The following is a 10,448-nucleotide window of genomic DNA, read 5'->3' as shown; positions in this document are numbered from 1 at the left end:
AGGAGCCTTCGGCGCTCAGATTTCTCGCACGTCCAGGATGACGCAGAGATGGGTTTGCACCAGTGGTATGTTTCACTCTCTTTGGATGCTTAGAGAGGGGAAGAAGAAAGGAATGGATAGCTCAAGAACGAGTTTGAGGATGAATTCTATGATCAATTTCAGACAAGGGAATAGTGTTCATGAGGTTAGGGTTTGTAAAGATGTAACCCAGAACTGTTGCAAAATCTATTTTATTATTGTATTTAATCGATTAACCTATGTGTTAATCAATTAATGGGATTAAAATTTTAACACAATTAATCCATTATGTTCCAGCTTAATCAATTAAGATTTTATAAACATTTTAGCCCAGGTAATCGATTAAGGGAACAATTAATCGATTAAGACAATTTAAAAAACCATAAGTAATCGATTAAAACACAGAAGAATTGATTAAATACATCATAGAAACAGATTTTGACACAAATTGAATTAGTTTATAGGTTTGCTAAGACTCTAAGATATCGATTTGTTCTAAACACCTAATGTGCACTTAACATGGAGCCAAAAGAGCATGAAAGCATATTCAAACAAGAATACATTTTACAATTAAGAACACATGCATATTATGGTGATAAGTGAACTTAGTTAGGATTATGTAGAAGTCAAGCATGCACTCAAGCATTTAGGTAATATATCAGATATAACATGTGATTAGACAATGTAGAGTAATATTTATCATAATATTTGGTTACCTCACGCGCTCTACCTCATTCTTATCAAGATGTTGGAGATTTTCCATTCTTTCACAGTTTCTTTGGCCTTTCTTCCATTCTTGATTCTTGTCTTTTTCTTTGCATAGAATATCAAGTCTTGAAGCATTTATCCTCATTAGTCCCTACAAAACAGTAAGCATACCTTTCCTCTCCTCTTTTGGAGATGGCTAAATCAAGCATTAAATTCTTATAGGCTTTCCAAGAGAATAATCTTTGGTTGATTGCATTAACGTGATATTTAACTTGTTGTGCTTCAACATGATTTTAAAATCCTAGATGGTATTTCTACATTTACTTATTAATCAAAACATGATTGAGAAATTCTTATACTTGTTCAATAATATCATGTTTGCATTTAAAAGCATTTAAATGTAACATACAAAGCATTAGGCCTAAAGATGATTTATGGGAGAATTCAGGATTTTTGAGTTTATGACCTTGCTTAGGATTTCATATTAGAATTTAATTTTGACACTTAAAGTATTTAGTACTTATAGTTAGGAAGTGATACCTTGTTTTACCTTTGTTGTACAATGCTTCCTTTCTTCAAGCATTTGTGATGACAAGTTGCTCATAAGTGTCATAGTCTCCTTTCCTTTGATGTTAGGGCAAAAAAGTTTGATTTTCTCACATTCTTATGTGCCTAAGACATTTGTTGTCCATAATGAGTTGAAGTCCATATGTCCTTAAGCACACCTACAAAACACAATTACTCGCTCTTCTTGGGTACCCAACTAAAATTGGGTCCCTTGATGTTAGAAACTTGGGGATTTTGTTTCTTTGTAGTCTGTATACACTTTCCATTTGGAACATCATATATTTTAACATTACATGCATTTAAAGTATAACCATACAATCCACAATAGAAACATGTAAGGGATTCAAGATGTGAAAATTTCAGAATATTTACTTGATTCTTGTGAAAAGTGTTATTTGCATGTGCATCTTCCAAACTAGATTTAATCCCATCATTTTCATATGAAGCAAGTAAGTTGTTTGAATTATGATAACTAAATGTGAAATTAGCAAGATTATCATTTAAGGCATTATGTTCATTTTTCATGCAAATGCAATTTTCACAAATAGATACCACACTTAAGTTAGAAGTACAATCACATGAAGAGTTAGCATATTTAGCATTTAAGGTTTCATTTTCAATTTTCAGCATATCAATGAAATTTTGCAATTCACATATTTTATTTTCATGATCTAAAATTAACCTTTTGCTATTCATGCACTTTTTAGCTAACATTTTAAGTCTTTCATACATTTCAATATAAGCATCATATAGCATGTTATAGATGAGAGATATATCGGAAATTGAACTAGAATTGTATGAGTATACCTCACTAGGCTCATCTTGCCCACTTACTTCGCAAGAGTTAGAATTTTGAGCCATTAGACAAACCTTGTATGATTCTTCATCTTCCGATATGCTTGTTGATGAATTGTCCTTTCAGGTTCATCCCAAATTATATATTGCCTTCTTAGCTTTGATGTCCCGAGAGTCTTTCTTGCAATCTTGTTGCTTTGGAGGAGGTTTCTTCGATGTCCTCGTCCATTTATTCATTGAGTGTCAAATGTCTTAATTCTTGCTCATGTTCTTGAAGTTTGCCAAATAGAGTTGCGAGAGTCATTTGTTTCAAGTCCTTTGACACTATAATGGCAGTCATCTTGGATTGTCATTTCCTGTCCAAATATCTCAACACTTTAACAGTTAGTTCATGTTTGGCAAATGATTTATCTAATTCAATGAGATGATTAATAATATGAGTAAATTGTTTATGTAAATCAGAAATAGACTAATGTGGAAACATGCGAAACAATTCATACTCATGTATCAATGTATTTAATCTAAAACGTTTGATCTCACTAGTGCCTTCGTGGATAAATTGTAAAGTGTTCCACATTTCCTTGGCACTATCGCACTGAGAAACTGTAAAGAACTTAATAAACATCCCCATTCATATTTTCCAGTAGGCGTACCCCTCGCCACTGAAAATCGGAGGGCAATCAATGAATGCGCTATCACCGCTAAACGGATTAGAAGAGCACATGATAAAAGTGCATAGGATCAACGATCTAAGCGGCTAAGCTAGCACGGTCTTACTAGGTCTCATACCACTTGTTAGGTCCCACAGGGCTCTGCCATTCACCTAGAGGGGGGGGGAATAGATGATACGGTACACAATTAACGTCGCTCGATAAACATAGAAATTATACAAATTAACACACTATTTAATTGATTAAAGACAAACTTAATTGATTAAATTATCTGCAGTTAATCGATTAACTAGTTCAATTACAACATAAACAGAATTCTTTCGGTCATTCAAGATTACCAAGATTCAATCAAACTTGCATGCAATTATACAGACAATTAAGAACGGTAAATGCACTATACAGAATATGCAAGTATCAGAGATTTTTATGCATGTCAAGTTAAGTAAATCAAGTAATGCGGAAATGTAAAAAGATAATGGAAAGATGAAGAAGACTCAACTTTTTATCCTGGTTCGTTTGTTGTCCACTACAAACTACATCCAGGCATCCCCTTATGATCTTGGGAGATTTTATCTTCATTATGAAATCTTCAATGTTTCTTACAAACACAATTCCAATACAAGAATCAATATGCTCCTTTCTTAGATCTTAAACCCCACTTTCTTGGTTTGACTATTCTCATCGCCTAAGAAAACCTTTCTTACGATCTAACCTCAGCCAAGAAAAACGCTTACAACCAAAACCTCTTGCTTCTCACGAAGACAGGTACCTAACCGCAGCTAGGGTTTTCCAAAACCTATTCTCTTTCTTTGGTGATACAACACACCAAGAGAATGTGTTATTGCCTAAGTCTAACAATAATTCTTTAAGTTACATATGCACCTCAATGTGCAGATTATACAATCTTCTATGAATCTAAGAACCCCTAAAAGATCTCACTAATACAGAAAATACAATACGTGAGATGTGGGTTTCTTTTTCACAGATTTAACAATGAAAGCTCAACGGGTATCTTGTATAGATTCACCCTTTTATTTTCTTGAAAGAACACTTAGAAAATATTTCCTAAAGATATAAAAGTTTGAGCTCTAGATTTTCTCAAGAATTTGTAAACTCTATTTTCAAAAAATGTGTTCTACCCTCTGAATTTTTCTCAAAGTTAAGTTATGAACCGATATGAAAAACTTGGGTTAATATATTGTTCTGTTTTTAACTGCAGTTAATCGATTATGTTGAGCCTTAATCGATTAACGAGTTTCTTCAAAATAAGAGAAAACAGAAACAGTTATCAGCTTAACCACCTTAATCGATTAACTCATCATTTAATCGATTAACGTGTTCAACCCAAGGGTTAATTGATAAACGCGACTATTAATTGATTAACGGTTTTCTAAAATGCATTTTAAATAATGAATGAACTTGTAATTAGGATATATTAGGATTCTCCCTCAAGGATTTGACCCTTCTTTTACATTACAATTCTCTAATTTAGAATTTGGGATTCTATTCTACATCATGAGTGAGTAATTCCCTTTGTTTCTAGGATTGGGGCTATGCCCTTTTACATTCAATAAATACTTTTACTTCTATTTCATTGAGTGTTGTGATTTGAATCATTAAACTGAGTTTTGTTTGTGTGAGTTGTCTGGTCAACAAATTACACCTCTTAGATACATTGGGGAAGGACCGATAGGTGAACTCAACTATCCGACCATTCAGTTATTCAAACTAGAATCCTAAGTCATGAGAGTAGTATTAGGATTCTCAGGGCTTTCTGGAATTCACTTTAGGTTGCTACGAAGCGATTGGATAGAAATATCCAAGTAAAGGATTTGAATGATAATCTTACCACGAGAGTAGGTGCGACTTCAATTGAGTACACGTGTTGGAGCTCAAGAGAGGATGACACGTTTCAAAGAGAAATTCACTCTCACAACTTAAAGTTCATGAAAATGAGCAAAACAAGGATTTGCGAGTGTTCTAAATTCTGGGAACTCTTCCTAAATTAGATTTCAAACCCTTTTGATTATTTTCATAATTATTCTTGGCAATTGTTCTAAATTCAATTTTATTCCTTATTTGAGTTAAGTATAAATTAATTGTTACAATTAAAGTTGTTTTTCAGTCCTCATGGGATCAATATTTTATTACTTGATGACATAATCGTGCACTTGCGATTTGCCCTATCAAGTTTTTGGCGCCGCTGCTGGGGACTGGGTCAAAATTTCTTTAATTCTCAATTAACTCATTACTTTACTCTAGTGTATTACGCATTTTCATTTCTCTTGGTATCTCTACAAGTTGCACATTTGGTTTATGCAAAGTTCAAATTATTATTCAGAGCTAGAAAGGACTTTTCATAGAAGAAGAAGGCAACAAAGAGAAAGAGCAAGAGAAAGACGTGTGCATGTATAAATAATGGCTGAACGAGATGAAAAACCATTTCGTGACTATGCAGCCCCTAATGCTCGTAGTTCACGTCGTGAAATAATTCGCCTAGCTATGGAGGCGGAGAACTTTTCTTTGCCATCTGCTCTGATCCAAATGGTGATGCAAAACCAATTTAGAGGTGGATCTCCTGAAGATCTTAATGCACATATTGATCACTTCTTGGAATTCTGTGAGATAGTGAGGATTCATGGGACTTCTGAAGATGTTATTCGCCTCCGTATGCTTCCATATTCCCTAAGAGACAAAGCTAAGATGTGGCTAAGGAATCAAAACGCTGAAATTCAAGCAACATGGCAAACTTTGGAGAAGGGTTTTCTCAACAAATACTTCCCTCCGTCCAAAACTATGCACTTGAGGCACCTCATCTAGAACTTCAGTCAAAAGGATGAGGAGTCAATTGTTGAAGCTTGGGAAAGATTAAATGAGTTGACTGAAGCTTGCCCTCATCATGACACCTTCGATGCTGGTTCAGAACTTCTACATTGGGCTAGACTTTCCATCATAACAACTATTGGAATCTTCAGCAGGTGGTGCCCTTATGTGCAAAAAGAATTGATGTTGCTACAAAGATCATAGAGAATGTCGTTTCTAGTCATTACCAATGGGAAAATGAGAGGAGACACCATCCAATATGAGACTCGGGTGCACAATATTCAGGCAATCAGATGGAGAAGGTAATTTCCACGCTGGAGAACATTTCTCAAAGGTCTGGAAAGCTAGAAAAGTATGATGCTAATGTTATTGGGTCTACTGCAACATGTGAGGGTCTGGAGCAAAAGGACATGAGTGGTATGAATGCAAACACTTCACTAAACATGAACATGGAGCATTGACTAATGAACAACCTGAATCATGCAACTACTATGACTACAAGGAGAGGAGCAGACAATAATTCAACCCACCATACAGGCAGAACAATCACAACCTTTCTTGGAGAAGCAATAACACTCTGAATCATCAATACCAGGATGGACCAGGTAATAGGAAACCTCCAACAAGGTTTCCACAGGTACAATCGTTTCCTATTGGTCCAACTCTTAAAACATTAATGGAAGGTCAGGAAAAATTACTTGCTAACCAAAATAAATTTCATGAAGATCAAGTCATGATTAATAAATTTTTTTAAAACATGCTCAATGACTTGAATTCTAAAATAGAAAACCTGACCATCCATGGTAAAATGTTGGAATCACAAATTGCCCAACAAGCTAGTAATCCTAATAGACAAATAGGGATGTTTCAAGGACATCCAGAAAAGAATCCAAATAATGAACATTGTAAAGCTGTAAAATTAAGGAGTGGAAATGAACTAAGTGATATTCTTCAAATTAAGAAAAATTCAGAAGTGGAAGAGGAACATACTGAGACACAACCCTTGAAGGGGAGCAAAATTTTGAAAAGATGTCTAAGTATGTAGCTCCACCACCATATGTACCACCAGTTCATTTTCCCCAAAGATTAGCAAAGGCAAAATTAGAAAAGAAATTTAGGAAATTTTTGGATATTCTTAAGAAATTATATATCAGCTTACCCTTCACTGAGGCACTACAGGAGATGCCTGCATACACAAAATATCTTAACGATATTTTATCTAAAAATAGAAGACTAGAGGATTATGAAACAATCGCTTTAACTGAACAGTATAGTGTTTTAATTCAAAATAAATTACCTCCTAAATGAAAAGATCCTGGTAGTTTTTCTATCCCATGTTTAATTGGAAATACTAGTTTTGATCACGCCTTATGTGACTTAGGGGCAAGTGTGAGTCTCATGTCCTTATCTGTGTGCAAAAAGTTGGAAGTGGGTGAACTAAAATCCACTACTATATCACTTCAATTAGCAGATAGGTCAGTTAAATTCCCTATAGGCATCTTCGAGGATGTCCCTATCAAAGTTGGGAAATTTTTCATTCCAACAGATTTTGTAATACTATAGATGGAAGAAGATTCACAAATCCCAATTATATTAGGTAGACCCTTTTTGGCTACTATTAGTTCTACAATTGATGTAAAGAATGGAAAACTTTCCCTAAGCATATGGGATGAAAAAGTTGAATTTGATATTTCTAAATCTATTAAACAACCTTCTCTTGAGGATTCATGTTTCAGGGTTGATATGTTGAACCAAGTTGTGAAAGAGGAAGCAGCTAGAGTGCAATCTAAGGATCCCTTAGAGAGATGCATAGTAGATGGTGACACTTCGGACGTTGATGAGGAAGTGGCTGAGGTTATTGAATTTCTGAATGCAAGCCCAACGCCTCTACACAACCCACAAGATGAGACCTTGAAGGTAATACCCAAATCTGAAGATTGGGACGAGGGGAAAGAAAACACCTAAAATTGAATTAAAAACACTCTCCTCCACCCTCAGGTATGAATTTCTTGGACCTAATTTATCTTATCCAAATGTTGTTAATGCTAAATTAAATAAATTGGAAACTGAAAAATTACTAAGGGTCCTGAGAATGCATAGGAAGATAATAGGATACACATTGGATGATATAAAAGGTATAAACCCTTCCTTTTGCATGCATAGAATTTTCATGGAACCTAACCATAAAACTTCAATTGAAAACTAGAGGAGACTAAATCCTAATATGAAAGAAGTGGTTAAGAAAGAAGTGGTGAAACTTTTAGATGATGGGGTAATATATCATATATATGAGAGTGAATGGGTGAACCCATCGCATGTGGTTCCTAGAAAGGGATGATTGACTATTGTGAAAAATGAGAAAAATGAATTAATACCAACTAGAACAATCACAAGTTGGAGAATATGCATTGATTATAGAAAATTAAACACAATCACTAGGAAAGATCACTTCCCTCTCCCATTCATTGATCAAATGCTTGAAAGGCTTGCTACACATGAATATTTCTACTATTTAGATGGGTACTCAGGATTTCATCTAATCCCCATTCACCCTGAAGACCAACATAAAACTACTTTCACATGTCCTTATGGCACCTTTGCCTATAGGAGAATGCCTTTTGGGCTATGTAATGCCCCGACCACTTTTAAAAGATGCATGACTGCAATATTTTCTGATTTTATATCTGATTTTATAGAAAACATAATGAAAGTTTTTATGGATGATTTTTCTGTTTATGGACTTTCATTAGATGACTTTTTAACAAATTTGATAAAATATTGCAGAGATGTGAGGAAGTGAATCTTGTATTAAATTGGAAAAAGTGTCACTTCATGGTGCGCTGTTGGGGCATTTAATTTCAGGAAAAAGGATAGAGGTGGACAAGGCAAAAATTGTAGTGATAGAAAATATGCCACCACCAATTAACATAAAAGGTGTTATGAGTTTCTTAGGCCATGCGTGATTTTACTACAGATTCATAAAAGATTTTTCAAAAATTGTCAAACTCCTTTCTAACCTTTTAATGAAAGATATTGCATTTGATTTTAGTGTTGCTTGTGTAGAATCGTTTTGCAGGTTGAAGGAGGCACTGGTCACTACACCAATATTGCAATCACCAGACTAGAATCTTCCCTTTTATGTGATGTGTGATGCTAGTGACTATGTTGTGGGAGCAATATTGGGCCAAAAGAAGGATAAGAAGATGCATGCAATCTACTATGCAAGCAAAACACTTGATGGAGCTCAAGTCAACTATGCCACCATAGTGAAGGAGCTACTAGCTATTGTATTTGCCTTCGAAAAATTTAGGTCCTACCTAGTAGGTTCTAAAGTTATAGTCCATACTGATCACTCAGCCTTGAGATACTTGTTGAGTAATAAAGAAGCCAAGCCACATCTCATTCAATGGATTCTCCTTCTGCAAGAATTTGATCTGGATATTGTTGATAGAAATGGAACAGATAATCCATTTGTAGATCACTTATCTCGGCTTGAACATCCAAGTGGAGAGGAGGAGGACATACCTATTGATGATTCCTTTCCTGATGAGCAACTCCTCCTCCTCGACACTATAGATGCACCTTCGTATGGTGACTTTGTAAACGATTTGGTCAACAAAATTCTTCCACCTGAAATGACACTGCAACAGAAAAAGAAATTCTTCTCAGATCTAAAGAAGTATATATGGGATGATCCTTACCTCTATTGACTTTGTGCTGATGATATTTACAGAAGATGTGTTCTAGAAGAAGTATCAAATATCCTAAGTTGTTGTCGTTCTGCCTCTTATGGAGGTCATGCCAGTACATAAAAAATAATAGCAAAGGTATTCTAATGTGGTTTCTTTTGGCCACACATATTCAGAGATGCAAGGAATTTTGTTCTCACATGTGATTGTTGCCAAAGGGTGGGGAACATATCAAAAAGGCATGAAATGCCAGTGAACCCCATCCTTGAGGTGGACATATTTGATGTATGAGGAGTTGACTATATGAGACCTTTTCCTACTTCAAACAACAACAAATATATCTTGGTGGCAATAGATTATGTTTCTAAGTGGGTGGAGGCAACTTCGTCTGCACACAATGATGCTAAAACAATCATCAAACTATTTACCAAGATCATATTTCCAAGGTTTAGGGTCCTAAGGCTAGTTATTAGTGATGGAGGCTCACACTTCAATGAAAGACATTTTGAAAACCTCTTGAAGAAGTATGGTGTTTCTCATCGAGTTGGCACCCCTTACCACCCTCAAACAAGTGGTCAAGTAGAAGTATCAAATCGTGAGATTAAGAGCATATTAAAGAAGACAGTGTCTAGGAGCAGAAAAGATTGATCCTCAAAGCTTGATGATGCTTTATGGGCTTATCGTACTGCATATAAAACACTTATTGGTATGTCACCATTTAGGTTGATTTATGGTAAGCATTGCCACCTTCTAGTGGAACTAGAGCATAAGGCATATTGGGCAGTCAAATTGCTAAATTTTGATATGAAAGTTGCTGGAGAAAAGAGGAAATTCCAACTGCAAGAGTTGGAAGAATTGCGGTTAGATGCTTATGAGAATGCTCATACTTACAAAGAAAGAACAAAACGATGGCATGACAAACACATACTCCACGGAGAATTTCAAGTAGGGGAACTAGTTCTCTTATTCAACTCCAGATTGAGGCTCTTTCCAGGGAAGCTAAAGTCTAGATGGTCAGGTCTGTTAATAGTCAACAAGGTTTACCCTTATAGAACAATTGAGATAAGGAATGAGGAAAAGGGGGACTTCAAGGTGAATGGTCAATGTTTAAAGCATTATCTAGCAGATGAGCGACTGGAGAAACAAACAAACATAGCCCTCTAGAATCCTACATGAG

At 35.3% G+C, this 10,448-nt stretch overlaps 1 pseudogene; it reads left to right on the top strand.

Moving 5' to 3' along the window:
- LOC109330849 lies at positions 9,776 to 10,435 on the top strand (annotated as a pseudogene).

Source organism: Lupinus angustifolius, chromosome LG17 (assembly GCF_001865875.1).
Source record: "Lupinus angustifolius cultivar Tanjil chromosome LG17, LupAngTanjil_v1.0, whole genome shotgun sequence".
NCBI lineage: Eukaryota > Viridiplantae > Streptophyta > Magnoliopsida > Fabales > Fabaceae > Lupinus > Lupinus angustifolius.
Note: the sequence above shows the minus strand (reverse complement) of the source record. Positions and strands in the feature narration are given on the sequence as shown.